The following is a 14,772-nucleotide window of genomic DNA, read 5'->3' on the forward strand; positions in this document are numbered from 1 at the left end:
TGTAGACTGAGTGGCAGACAAAGAGCCCACTACAACCTCAGACGCTTTGACTGGTTCATTCGCTGCTTGTTTGCCTCTATCTATCTATCTATCTATCTATCTATCTATCTATCTATCTATCTACCATCTACCTATCTTATATCTATCTACCATCTATCATATAACTACCATCTATCATCTACATATCTACTATCTATCATCTATCTATCATCTATTTATTTGGTGTATGTATGTGTGTATGTGACACACACAGAGAGAGAGGAGAGAGAGAGAGAGAGAGAGAGAGAGAGAGAGAGAGAGAGAGAGAGAGAGAGAGAGAGAGAATGTGCCTGAGTCCAGATCCCTTGGTACTAGAGTTATAAGCAGTTGTAAACCCCTTGTCATAGTGGCTGGGAACCAAACCAGGACCTCTGGGAAAGCAACAAAGAACATGGAATCATCTCTCCAACCTTCATTCATCACTTTGTAATACCTATGCTTAAAACGTCAGGGAGACTGGAAAGTGCAGCACAGGGCTCCGGGCTTCCGACTCGTCGTACCGGAAGTTACCTGAGATGTACAGACCCTTGGTCTGGGAAGAGCTTGTTTGAGAGGCCATGATAATCTAACTTTCTCATTTTTGCCTTTTGCTTGCTTGCTCTTCACAGTAGGCTGGCGTATAAAGAAAATTTTGTATACTTTACTAACTAAAGTCTGTATCTTTGGCTTCTCTTAAAAAATGGGGAAAAGGTCCTGTTGGGCCTGTGTCCTCCTCACCCGATAACACACTGAGCTCATACAGGCCCTCCAAAAAGGCAGTCCCTTGGAAGATGCTCACCCATGGCAATCTCTTAGTCCTCCTTTCCGAAGTCCAGAACGCTTTGAGACTGTCTTTAGTGGACAGACTACAACAGCATTGCTACACTCTGATTTAAGTATGGTGGCCTTTCTATTCTTGTTATACTTGTCTTGGGAGCTGTTGAAACTCATAGGCTTCCTCTCATTTATCTTTAGATTCAGTCACCCTCCTCATTCCCAGGTCAATAGACCCTTAATAAAGCGTCTTGCCTGGAGTAGGTTATCCAAAACCGCCGCCTTTATTTTAGAAGGGTTCTGAATGGCCACTGGCTTCTACTGCCATCTATTGGCCGAACTTAGAATTACGCCTAGAGCTCATTCTAAACCTACTCATTCTTGCCTTTTTTTTTTTTTAATACCTTCCTGTATTTTAAGTTCTCGTTTATTATTATTTTATTCAATTGTTCACTTACTCACTAACAAAGCTCAGTGTATTTTAGGAGCAGACACCCAAGAACAGCATGACAGTGTTGGATAGGATGGAAGAAGTTGGCAGTAAATGAACAAAACAAGGACTCGGGTGGTAATGGGACAATTCTATAACTTGACTGTGGCGGTAATTCTATAACTATGCATCTTTCCAACATTCATAACAGCATATGCATGGAGGAAATTTTAATGTATGCAAAGATAAATGTGAGTGGAGATCAAGCATAACTACATTTACTGAGGTTTCCAATTATTAGAAACTACTTGGAGGGACTTGGACATTATCAAATAAAATAACCTTGGTTGAATACATGGCCTCTACAGTCCATCTCAGCTCTGAAATTATCTTGTGATATATTTGTTATAAAGGCCCCATGTGGAAAGACATATCAAACTCATCGATGGTTTATTTCATCTTTACCAATGACAACGAGACACGTCACCACTTTGGATAGAGTAAATACAGTAGTGTTGTTAGCAGAGATGTGTATTCATTGTACAGAGAAGAACCTGTATAATTACACGCCAATGGAATCAGAGACATGCTCCCACATGCTTAGTTACTGCTGTAGAATTTTTCCAAAGCTTATTTGAGGAATCCCTTCTTGTAGCTGAACAAAGTTTACAAAGGATATCAACATGTCCTTCTAACAAAGCATCAAAGTGATCCCAAAACTACTACATATTTGGAGGATCTTAAAATAGAATAAATCACAATGCATGTGTAGCTTTCACATAATCTTAACAAGCTTCTATCAGAATCCAGTATGAAAAAGTAAGTGTGCACTGGATACTTTTAGTCATAAATCATTTATCATTACTGTGTTTATTCAAGGGCAAGAGGTGCCCCCATGTGTAAAGCACTTGCTACACAGGTCTGAGTAGCAGAGTTGACATGTCCAGAAATCATATACGTTTGGAGGTCACCTATAATCCCAACACATGGGAGATAGAGACAGGGGTTTCCTTAGGGCAAGGGACCAGTTAAATCTGCAAGATTTGGCCACCTCTGGGTTCTGCAAGAGACTTTACCTCAGTAAATAAAAAAGAGACAGAATAAAGAAGACACAGACATCAACTTTGTGTCTTCAAAGATACATGCTTGAATGAACATGCAAGCACACGTACATACCACATGTCTTACTTATGGTTTCTGCTGCTGTGAAGAGACACCATGACCAAGGTAACTCTTATAAAAGACAACATTTAATTGGAGCTGGCTTTCGGGTTCAGAGGTTCAGTTCATTATCATCAAGGAGGGAGTGTGGCAGCATCCAGGCAGGAGTGGCTCAGGAGGAGCTGAGAGTTCTACATTTTGATCCGAAGGCTGCCAGGAAAAGACTGTCTCCCAAGCACAGAGAGAGAGGGTCTCCAAGCCCACCCCGACAGTGACAGGTTTCCTCTAACACAGGAGGAATAACCTTAAGGCCATACATCCTAAAAGTGTCATTCCCTGGGCCAAGCATATTCAAACCACCACACTAATACACATAGTTGAATCACTAAATACCCCAAGACCCCAAAGGACAATGTTCCCACTAAGGATGTGGTGTATGGCTAACAAAGAATATTCATCTCAGCTAAAGGATGTCTGGGTCTAGCAGGGCTGGTGGAAAGGTTACTTCTGCTGGCCTTTCTTTTGACCCAGAAATGAAGGTGACAAACTAAAGGTGAAGAGGTATAAACCTTTGCCAGACCAGAACTGATATAGAAAAAATTTATTAAAAGAAAACATAAGGAGAGACAGAGATTTGGAGAGAGGAACAAAGACAGAGAGAGACAGATAGAAATAGAAACAGAGACGGGGAGAGAGAAATAGAGATAGAGAAACAGAGACATCCTCTGAGACGGAATCAGTCCTTCTGTAATGGTTAAGAGCTTCTTGTGCCATTTCTGCAATAAATAAGCAGGAATCTCGCTACCTCGTTACAGAGTAAACGTTACTACATCAGCCACCTTTCTTCAGTCAGGCCTTTGAAGGTAAGGGCTGTGGATCGTTAGTAATGAAGCTCTATGTTTGTATATGGCATCACAAGTCACTTAGGTCAGTGTCCATGTCAGGGGCTAATTCTTAAAGATTGGGGATTCCTGCTTTTATTTGGGGCCTTTTTGTCTTTACAGTTCCATAACCCATTAGGAACACATGTCTTCGATGTGTCATTCGGAACTCCACAGAGTGGATTTGTAAGGCTTGTTTTGTTTCACTCTCAGTTCATATGTGGTCACTTTCAGACAAGTCTGGGAAGAAAATGCAGGTGCAGGCCACAGACTTGGAAGTCCCAATCCTGATTACAAAAGAGGAGAGGGGGGCCAAGGAGACCACACTGGGACATGGAGCACAGACAGCCTGGGAATCTTCTGCCTGTGGCTTCTTTTCACCTATCCCATAGATCCCCTCTGTGTACCTGAATTCCCCAAGATGGAGAATTGAAACAAAAATGTCTCCTCTGCTTCTCAGGGCCTCTGACGTTCTCCCTGACATGAAATCACACCAGTCAGCAAACCTCGCTGTTATCATGTATGAAAAACAGATTAAAACTGCTCCAAATCTCTAGTTTCAATACTTTTGAATTATCAGTTGGCTTCACACCTCTACCAGGTGAATGACATCAGAACAGCAATTAATGCTAGACCAAAGGGCCTGTGGAACACCCATCTTCCCTGGAATCACCCACTTAGAAAGCAAAGAAGTGTTGTCTCCAAAGTCAGAGCTGCCTTACTCCTGACATTCACATGGCGGAAGTGCTCAGATTTGTCTGTTTTCCTTGACGGACAGAGATGCTACGAGTAAATATCATTTCCAAGTCAGTGGAGGTTTTAATACATTGGTGATGGTTTCTGTCAACATAGTAGGATCTGCTTCCTAAACAGGAGGTTTCCTTTTGAGGATCTTTATGATGGTCCCTACTCCAGGACTGGGGATGTTGTGGATTAGTTCTAATGCTACTTGTGTTAACTCAGCTCCCAAAATTTCATGGGAACCTGTACGTCTGCATGTAAGATGTTGAGGGTCCCTGCCACCTCCCCCCCCCAGTTGGCTTTGATTGGTAAATAAAGTTACCAGCGATCAATAGCTGGGCAGGGAGACAGAGGTGGGACGTTTAGGTTCCTGGGCAAGGAACACAGGAGAGAGAGGAGAATCACCATTGCTGGGGAAGGAATAAGATGCAGGCTTGAGAGCTACAGAAGACAGAATACCAGTCATGTAAGGGCTGGGGAAGAGCATGCCCTCCAATTAGGTCTTGGGTAGCAAGGATGGAATACAGATTTTAGAAAGTAATATCTCAGGAATATCAGAGGGGAGGCTTTAGCAATGTGGAAGTTTGGGAGTGGCACAGCCATTGCACTGCTTAAGGCATATTAAAATAGAAGTGTGTGTGTGTGTGTGTGTGTGTGTGTGTGTGTGTGTGTGTGTGTCTTTCATTTGAGAATCCAGATCATTGGGGTGACTAGCGAGGAACTCTTGCAGCTGCTGCCAGGGAGGTAGAAAAAGGATTATTCAACTACAGCACCATGGGGAGCTTGGCTACTTGCCAATCACATCTCCCAGCTCAATAATCTGTGCCCTCCACCTCTTCTCCCCTCAGATTATCAGACCCACAACACGGTGTGTCACGGTATGACTGACTTTTACGAAATTTCCAACCCCAGGAATCAAATCTGGTTTTCTCAACCAGCTTCCCAAGTGTCCTGAAATTCAACCATTGTCTGTTAGTACAGGTTTCTCTCCAATTCCTCCAACTCTGAGTCTCCATTCCTGATGCAGGATCTCAACATGTGAAACTGTTACAGCATCCTTTAAAGACTGATGCCAAGGCTGAACCCAAGTAATGCCTACAGTTGCCACTAGGTAGCATTAGTGAACCAGAGGTGCACAGAAAAGGGATGGGTGGGTGAGTAGACAGTTGACAGGGGAGACAATGGATCGATGGATGGATGGATGTGTATGGTGGATGGATGGATAGATGGATGGATGGATGGATGGATGGATGGATGGATGGATGGATGGATGGATGAAGGATGGATAGACAGACAGATAGAAGGATAGGATAGATGGATAGATGAATAGACATTGATTGCATATCTAGCACCACCAACTTGGTGGGGCAGGCAGAGGATTGCTCCCTGGGATTCTGAATCATAAGGCATCCATACATATCCTCCTTATTAAACTAAGAAAAATAAGAAAGACATCAAATTATAAGGCATCGAACATGGGAGATGAAATCACCCACACAAGTCCCTAGTCTATGCTTTTCTGCCACATTTACCTCAGCTTATGCCTCACTCCAGCTCTGCTGTGTTCATGTAAGTCACCCCGGACATCTACATATTGTGCACCACTTATTTCTTTGCGATGCAAAAGAACCCAGGCTCAGCTCAACTTCCCCACAAATAGATCTACCATTGAAATCCAAATCTGCCTGACTTCAAAACCCTGGCAATTAAATGACCTATTTTATGTAAAGCTTCCTGGGCAGCTGGAAAAGCAAAGAGCCACTTTATCTCAAAAAGGACACTTCAGCTTCCGTTTCATCCAAAGTTCTTTTCTGGTGAGCAGGAAGAAAAGACTTGATTTGATCACCCAGCAATCCAGCACAGGGCTCCAGCTAGGATCTGGTTCTGTAGGTGTGGCTGAGGCATTGCAGGTGAAAGGTTAAGAGAAGGTAGGTGCTGAGTCCTGTGTCTTCAGGACACAGAGATACTGTTTATCTAATCAGGCTCGCTGCTAAGCCCCTTATGCTGACCCCTCAGGCATGGGTGATGGTCACTGACGACATCATCCCCCACCCCACCCCTGGCCCTTTTCCTGGAATCCTACATTTGCTTTTGAGGAAGTGCCTTTCCTAAACCCTTAACAAGGTGGTCTTTGGGACTTTACCTCCACCCTCAGATCTAGGAGCTGGACGAGCCCTGGGAGTTGGATTCACAGCAAAATCAGCACCTGAGACACAAAGATGAGCTTGCTGAGGGCTTCTTCGAGGGAACGCACGTACTGTTTTATGCTTTGCTGTGTCAAAACACCTGACAAGGACAGCCTAAGGAAGGGAGGTTTGCTTAGCTCATAGTTTGAGCATCCATGGAAGAGAAGCCAGGCAGTGGTAATAGGAGGCAGCTGGCAATATCATATTTACAGGAAGCAGACAAAAGTGAATGTTTGTGCTTAGTTCCTGTTCCATTTAATATTCAGTCCCAGACCCCAGTCCAGGGGAATGGGGGCGGGGAGTCAAACATTTAGAGATCTTACCATCTCAGCTAACCCAAACGAGATACTTCCTCATAGACATGCCCAGAGGTTTGCCGCCTGAGTCATTCTAGATCCTACTGAAGTGACAATATTAGTCATCACAAGGTACTTCTCCTTCCTACCGAAAGGAAAAGTCCCCTACTTGAAAAGATATATAGCTCAGGACCACTGTCACTGCTCTGGGGCCAGGCAACCCCATGACAGAGTCAAAACAAGGATGGCATAGCCAGAGAAAATCAAACAAAACAAAACTGGAGGCCTTGGAGATTCTGGATCAGACACAGCCTGAAACTCACTCAGTGTAGTTCGAAATTCCACCAACTTCTCCTTTAAGATGAATGGAGTTCAAGTTTCCATGCCTGAGAGCCAAAGGTATCAGCATGAAAAACTTCAGTGCTTAGAAAACATTTTAAGTCAGACCAATTGCAAAAATGTCCCAGAGAAATCTGGCCCCAAAGTGGTTTTTTCTGTTGTTGCTGCTGTTGTTTTTGTTTGTTTTCCAGTAGGGCCACCTCCCAAGTTCTGGGATGTACAGGCATGCACCAGCATGGCCAGGTTCAAACCTAAACTCTAAACCACAAACGATTGCTTTCATATCTTTCAAAAAAGGGAAGCTTCTTGTTTCCTCCGGCTTTTGCTAGTTGATGTTTGGCCTCTTTCCCCTGGGACTTCTCCTGCTTTCTATGGATACTCCCTTAAGCACCCTTCTCCACAGATCCACGGAGCTGCCAAATGGTACTCTAATGGTTTGGGCTCATGAGAATAAACTGTTCTATTGGTCTTCAGATATGAACTATTAGGAGAATTCAAAACCCAGCATCCAGTCAGGTGGCCTCAGTGTTTGCCTGCTGTACTTAGCAGCAGTCTTTCCTGGAACCCTGCTGACATCACAGAAAATACTGTCTAGTCACTGACTTTGCCCAGCATGGCAGTCAAAGCAAACAGTGTGGCAATGTCCTTGTAATGACACCGTTTACAGCATGCTTGCCAAGAGAGTGAGGAAGTGATCACCCAGGGACCACAGCATTATCAAAGCGCCTGCTCAAAGCACCGGCTCGGTGCCATCGGTGCCAATTCAGAACCACTCCCTCTCCTCTCAAAGTCCACATGGAAAAGGCCCAAACAGATCCACCACCCTCCACCATCCCCAAGTTGCTCTCTGCTCCCGTTACTCAGCCAAATCCATAGAACATGTATGTCTTCAGGTGGAACTGCAGATGCGATCTAATAAGAGAGAAAGGGAGGGATGATGGGAAAGAAGAAGAATGGAGCAGAAATAGAGTTGGGAAGAGTCATCAAAATATCCACCAATTAAAACCACAAAAAAAAAAGTGTCTTCTCACGAAGTAAGATGAGCATAGGGAAGAAATCACTTCTTGGACACTGAAGTGCAGCATCTCGGGTTCAAGCTTGTTATTCAAGCTCTTTTTTTTTTTTTTTATCACCCTGACCTTTTGTCTTTCTTCCAAACCGCCTCCACTCTGTGGGCCCCTAATGTGGCAGCCCCTTATGTGGCCTCCGCAGCTAGTGGAATTTGAAAGGTATACCCCAATAGCTGGGCTAGTGGAATTTGAAAGGTATACCCCAACAGCTGGGCTTTTGATGTGGGCTGCTCGCTCGGCTTTCTTACCTGCTTTTCAAGCCAGTCTCAGCTATGTTTTTTTTTTTTTTTTTCTTCATCAGACCGATTTTCTGTTTGTTCTTTAGGTCTCCCAGGAGAAGGGCAAAACATGATAAGTCTCTGCTGCCTTCTTCCATCACGTGACAGAAAAATCTCAGACGGAGAGGAGGCGGGAGGATAAGATAGAGGCGTCAGTGGAGGAAGACCGGAGATAATGCTCCAAGTGCCACGCCACAGATCGTGCCCACAGAGGAAGAAAAAAACCCTCTGGACTTCAGCTATGGCTCTGAGGGTAAAGTCCAGAGGTCTTTTCAGGAATTTAATCCGCAGATTAATGACATTCTTTGCAAAGTGGCTTTTGCATGAAGTCCCACCCCTAGCTGAGGAGCTACTGGCTGCTGGGGAAGATGTGGCCCTGCAGTGCAATCCAGTAGATAGTCCGCGAACATGCGGGCAGAGTGCACGGATTGTTGCTGCTGTTTCTAATAAAGTCTATGAAGTTGGGAGGAGGAAACGATGAGGCAGATGGAGGAGGTGGAGAGAAGTGGTAGGCCTGATCGGAATTCATTTTATGCATATATAAAATTCTCAAACGTTAAGAACTTTATTATTTGGACTATGGGCAGGTCAGAACATCTGAACAATAGTTTTCATGACAACCATCAGAACGGCCCCACTTGTATCTGCCAGGAGACCTTCTCTACTGTCCTTGTCTCACATCTGTCCGGAGCCCCCCTCCTCTGAGGTGTCACTGGTTATATTTGATGCTCAGGTATCAGGGAACCAAGGAACAAAACTTAGGCCAACCATTTGTCTACCACAGCTCGCTCCTTTTAGCCAACGTGGGAAGATTTCCACAAATACAAGATTAAACATCCTCAGGCAGAATCTCAAGGTTTGGAATAGGAATCTAAAGGTGAACTAATCAAACGTCTCTTGACAGAATTGCTTCTGCAGCATAAATTTTCAGTGCTGTCAACAGAATCCATTGCCTTCCTTCCAAGGCAAAATGTTCTGTATATAAAGAATTGGTCAAAAATATTTCTTGGGCTAGAAAGATGCCCAGCAGTTAAAGGCCCTTCTGCTCTTCCAGGGGACCCAGTTTTGATTGCCCACACCCACGTGGCAGATCAGAGCTGTCTGTCACTCCAGTCCCAGGTGATCTGGTGGCCTCTTTTGGCAGGCACCAGGCATACACACGATACACAGTCATGCACTGCAGGCAAAACACACATATACATAAAATAATTTTTCTAAACTAAAACATATTTCCCTCTTATACTTAAGATAAATCTGAGGGTCTGTAACTTATATCTCAGGGCCTTCGATTGACTCCTGGGACCATGTGGATGCAAAACCAGATCCTCATTTGGAAGCGATGCTGTGCTGTGAAGCCCACCATGGACCAGAAGGCTGGCAGACAGGGAGACAACCTCGTCCTTAGCACTGCAGTCTGATCTGAAAAAGCACGGAAGGTCATTGGGGTAATAGATGAAAAGACGTTGTCAATCTGAAGTAGGCGATTCTAATCATAATCTTTTCTTTAAATCACAATGGTCCCAAGAGAACCAGGAAAGCCGTGAGGGCCTGTGTTTCATGCTCTCCAGCCATCTTTGAACTTCTGTCAGTGAACGTACTTTCATCTAGAGAATCCATAGAAGACGGTTGCAGATGGAAAAATCTAGCCCTGGGTCATTTCAATCGCTCACTTTGTAGGTAAAAAGACCAAAGAGAAATGCTACAACTGTCACTCTTTTTTTCTTTTTCTTTTTCTTTTTTCTTTTTTTTTTTTTTTTTGGCTTCAAACAAACAGCAAAACCGGAGTTATCTTTTTAAACCCCCCCCCTTTTTTTTTATTAGAAGGAGATTGATCTTTAACATTTTCTCTTTGAATTTTGTACATTTATCTGGTGCCATTCCTACCCTAGTTTCATTTTCTGTTAATGCAATAAAATGACCAAGAATAACTCAGAATAGGAAAGCATTTATTTCAGCTTATGCTTCATAGTCCAATGCTGAGGGAAGACAGGGCGGCAGTAACTTTAGGCAAGAATCTGGAGGCAGAACTGAAGCAGACAGTGTGAAGGAAGGAATATTTGCTCCCCATGGCTTGCTCAGCCTGTTTTCCTATACCAGCCAAGACCCACAACAACGGGCTGAGCCCTCCCACACCCAACGGCAATCAGGAAAATACTTACATAGATTTGCATACCGGCCAATCTGAAGGAGACACATCCTCAATTCAAGATCTATTTTTGGGGATAACTCCATCTTGTGTCAATTTGACCAGTACAATCTCCATCTCACTTTGCTTAATTTATGTCGGGAAGATTTGGTTGTGGTCTGGCTAGAGAGAGAACTGGGTAGAGAGAGATCCTTTCAATGTTGTATGGTAATTTCTGAGGTGTAAAGAAATATGGGGACTAAAATCTACAAGGACACGTGCCCTGGATAATTTCTACAGGAGACAAGGCTGCCTTCGGCCAAGTGGCATAGAGTAGCCTCACTGCTGAGAGCAAAACAAAAGAAATACAGCAGAGGCCATTCTTTTGAAATCCAGTATGCTATTGGAGGGAACCTGTCATTATAGTCCGGTTTTGCCTAGAGAATAACATTCATATGTTTCATTATATAGATTTCTACATCTGAAACCCTTTGTCTGACAATGACTGGCAAAAATAATAACACAAAGGTTTGATGCCTTCTTTCACATTCATTCATTCATTCAATTTGATTTCACTCTGTAGTCCAGAATTGCCTGGATGTAGTCCAGGATGACCTCTAACTCGTGATTCTCCTGCCTCAGTTTTCAAAGTGTTGGGATTACAGATCTGTGTTTCTATGCCTATCCCTTATTTTTATAGAAGCTGAGGAGGAGAACACAAAGGCCTGGGAGTTAACTGTTCTGCTCACTGTGTCTGCTAACATAGGCTAACATAAACATTATCTGACATTTAGCATGCTCTTAAAACTCCCAATTCTCATACAGTTGGGTATGTGTGGGTCTGGGGGTTTGTTTTCTTTCTTGCACATGGAAAGGACATTAGGTACACTTTGTCTTAGCTGGAGTTTTTCTTCTCATAAGGTGCAGTAGTTAATTCAACTTCCCAAGTTAATTCAAATGCACAACATCAAGTCCCACGGGAGTGATAGATATTTAGAGAGAGAAGCCAGAAATCTTCATTTAGAACAATTACCTTAGGTAGTTCTCAGTCCATGCTTTCACATATATGGTTCTAGAAGTCCACACAGCTCCCTACAATCAATGTGAATAGAAAATCCTGTAGAATGAAGAGTAACAGTGTCTCATCATCACAAAGGAACGGCTCCTTGCACCCTTCCTTCCTTCCTTCCACTCTTTGTCTCTCAAGTATGTTTCTCTCACCTCAGCACCCTTTCTGCCTTCCTCTTCCCCTCCTTTTGTTTTCACCTATGATCATGAAAAGGGTAAACGAGGGTAGAAGAGAAGGACTGAGTTTGTCTCATCTTACTTAGCACCAGGTAATTCTTTGATGATTTTCTTTTTACAGATGATGCAAAAACCCAATTATACAGATCCTTGACCTTTTTTCCTTTAGCGTTGCTTAAAGTATTGAAATCTCCATCATGAGTTAGATTGGAGGTGTAAAAAAAGAAAGAAAAGAAAAGTCAAGCTGGTGAGTTTCCCTTATTCTTTGTCAGCAGCTCAGAGAAAGCTTTACTGGCGAAGTAAAGCTAGAAATCATGAACCCCAAGGACAAATCCATTCCCTTCTTTTCGCTTATTCAAGTATCAACACCTGTACTTTGGGTGAAGATATGGAAAAAAATGGGTGTTGTTGCTATTAAGGAATTGTTCCAGGGACTAGAGGGATGGCTCAGCAGGTAAGATCACTTGCTGTCCAAGCATGCGAGTCAGAGTTCAAAATCCCAGCATCCACACAAAAGCTAGATGTGGCCATGCATATACCTGTAACCCCAACAGTGTGGAAGGCAGAGGCAGGAGGATGGCTGGGGCCGGTGCAGCTGGCAGCCTGCTCCAGGTTCAGTGACTCTGTCTCAAGGGAGTAAGACAGAAGGTGACAGAGAAGTACACGTGATCTCCCCTGGCCTTGGCATTCATGCTTAAGGATAAATGCCCACACACACATGAGCTCTTATACAAACACAGAGAACTTCGTGAGAAACAATTAAAAAGCAAGAAAAGAGAAAAAGCAGTTGATAACTAACATGAATTCCCATGTCAAAGGACCCTCGTTTCCTGTCATCTAAGGCCAATCAATCTCTATTCCTAACAAAGTCTTTTTATCAATGGCCCACGTCAGCACCTGGCCAAGGTCTAAAACAGGTTCAGCTGAATGTTTTTCTACTCAAAGATGGTGCAGAAGCAACAGTTGGCAGGTATTATTCTTCGAGCTTTGAGGTGGTTCTTTTAGGCTTTGGTCATAGCATTATAATCAAATACCTTCTCAAAATGCAGTGTGAGCATCACTTTAATGAACCTCAGCTCCCAAAGAACCACATGACCATGACATACCATTCTGCACACTGTTCGCTACACTACAATGGAGCACTTTAGTGCTGCTAAACTGGATTGACTCCTACAAGCTTTTAACAGAAATAAAGATGGACTGCCTTGCACACTTTCTCACATATATATATATATATATATGTGTGTGTGTGTGTGTGTGTGTGTGTGTGTGTGTGTGTATCCCTCCTTTCGTCCTTCCATTTTTATAGACCCCCCCTCTACCAACTAACAAGAACCTTTTGTATCTTTTTAATTAATTAATTAATTAATTAATTAATTAATTAATTAATTAATTAAGTGTTCCTTGGGTTGTTTGGTTAAAGCTGCCCAGTAAAATCTGTGCTGTGGTCCTGGTGGTATTAACAGCATCATCTCAATTTGACTGTAAAATTCTCCCTTCCCCACAGTCTCTGTTATATTTTTACCTCCTGAAAGTCATGGCTTTTAAATACTTTTAAAAATAGGAAAGGTGAGAATTTTGAGAAAAAAATATCATTTTATGCAGTATCAAAGCTTTCTGTCTGGAAAGGAAATCAAAGGATCTCCCCTTCCACACACAGCTGCTACAAGTTTCTGAGTTGATAGCGTTCAAAAACACTCTAGTCCTAATCAACCTCAAGCAAGTAGCTTTTGCACCAGATCTTACAAGCCATGCCCACCCCAAGGTTCCACCAAGCTTGACAGACATAACTAGCCCCCATGACACCCAGATGATTCAGTCCTCCCGAGCATTAATTAACAGTTATGCAAATATTTCTGAGAGACAGAAGGACTTTGCCTTTTAAGGAGTTACTAATGACGCCAACAACTGGTGTTTAAAAATAAGTGTGATTGCTAACCACCCTCTGCCTTCTTCCTCCCACAGCCAATCTCAATTTCCATTTCTCCATTATCCTTGCTCGCTCACCTAATGGAACCTCCAGAGACTTCCAGATTTTCAAAGAAAATTGAAGAGTCAGAAGAGCACAGGAAGGAACTGGAAATTCTGAGGGATAGTACCAAACCAGGAAGGAGGCTGCTGGGGTCTTCACCCTCAGAAAGTGCCCACTGTCTCCTCCCAGCAAGCCTTGATTTAGGCTGGAATTGCAAGGAAGTAAAGAGTTTTTGTAGTTCCCAATGAGAACGAGGAGATCTCAATGCTGTAACTTCAACTCTGCCCTTGACCTTCTGGAAGAGCTGTGGGATGTTTTACTTAGCAGTTTCCTAAGTGCTAGATAAGTTCCTGCAAGGAACTCTGACCTTTGGGAGTTAAAGCTACACCCACAGTCAACATGAAGCAAAGCTTACAGAACCAAAGGAACGAGAGTAGAAAAGGTTTTCTGGTGGGGCTGGAGAGATGTTTACTGCTCTTGCAGAGGACCCGAATTTGGTTCCCAGCACCCATGAGAAGGCTTACAATTGTCTATAACTCTAGTTCCAGGGAATCTGACACCCTCTTCTGGCCTCTTTGAGTACCTGCACTCACATGTACATGTACACACACAGACACAGACAGATACACATGCACACATGCAGGGAAGGAAGGAGAGTGGGGGAGATAGAGGGAGAGAGAGAGGGAAGGAGAGAGGGAAGGAGGAGAGAGAGAGAGAGAGAGAGAGAGAGAGAGAGAGAGAGAGAGATTTTTTAAAAGAAAGGCTCTATGAATGAAAGCTGGGGACATAACTCAGTTGGTAGTGTTTGCCATGCAAGCACGAGTTTGATCCCCAGGATTGTATAGGAAAGAGTCAAGTGCTTGCACTTGTAATCCAAGTAATGGAGAGGCAAGAAGAAATAGATCTCTGGGCTCTCTAGACAGCTAGCCTAACCTAATTGGTGAGCTTGTGGCCAGTGGAGATCCCCTTACTCTAAAAAACCAAGACAGACAGCTCCAGAGGAATGGTACCTGAGATCATTCTCTGGCCTCCCCACATGTGTGCATACACCCAAACACATATGAGCACACACTCAGACACACATACACACACATGCATATATACTCAGATACACATGTACACAGACACACATGCACACACTCACATACACATTCACATATGCTCAGACACACTCAGACACACTCAGAAACACATGCACACACTCAAACACACATGCACACACATGCATACACAGCCAGAAATGCATACAAACTTGC

General features: G+C 43.5%; 2 long non-coding RNA genes across 8 annotated transcripts in view; one reads left to right on the top strand and one right to left on the bottom strand.

Annotated features, from left to right (window-relative positions):
• Positions 1-8,191: 8,191 nt before the first annotated feature.
• The window catches only part of LOC148001724 (uncharacterized), a 30,420-nt gene continuing 23,839 nt past the window's right edge, over positions 8,192-14,772 (bottom strand). For 2 of the 4 annotated variants that reach the window (XR_015636094.1, XR_015636092.1), the window contains 3 exons: positions 11,333-11,416; positions 10,334-10,494; positions 8,717-9,593 (listed from right to left, as the gene is read on the bottom strand). This is a non-coding gene — a long non-coding RNA (uncharacterized LOC148001724). Of the gene's footprint in view, positions 9,594-10,333; positions 10,495-11,332; positions 11,417-14,772 lie in introns of all 4 variants that reach the window. The other 2 variants (XR_015636091.1, XR_015636090.1) reach the window with 2 other exon arrangements.
• Positions 8,807-13,764, top strand: LOC102553985 (uncharacterized). 4 transcript variants are annotated; one of them, XR_015636095.1, is made up of 5 exons: positions 8,821-8,907; positions 9,455-9,610; positions 9,700-9,851; positions 11,666-11,791; positions 13,510-13,764. It is a non-coding gene; the product is annotated as an uncharacterized LOC102553985 (long non-coding RNA). The 4 variants fall into 4 exon arrangements; XR_015636096.1 differs by having other exon boundaries at positions 8,838-9,051; XR_015636098.1 differs by lacking the exon at positions 9,700-9,851 and having other exon boundaries at positions 8,807-9,051; positions 9,455-9,619.

This window comes from Rattus norvegicus, chromosome 13 (assembly GCF_021556685.1).
Source record: "Rattus norvegicus strain SHRSP/BbbUtx chromosome 13, alternate assembly SHRSP_T2T, whole genome shotgun sequence".
In the NCBI taxonomy this organism is placed as follows: domain Eukaryota; kingdom Metazoa; phylum Chordata; class Mammalia; order Rodentia; family Muridae; genus Rattus; species Rattus norvegicus.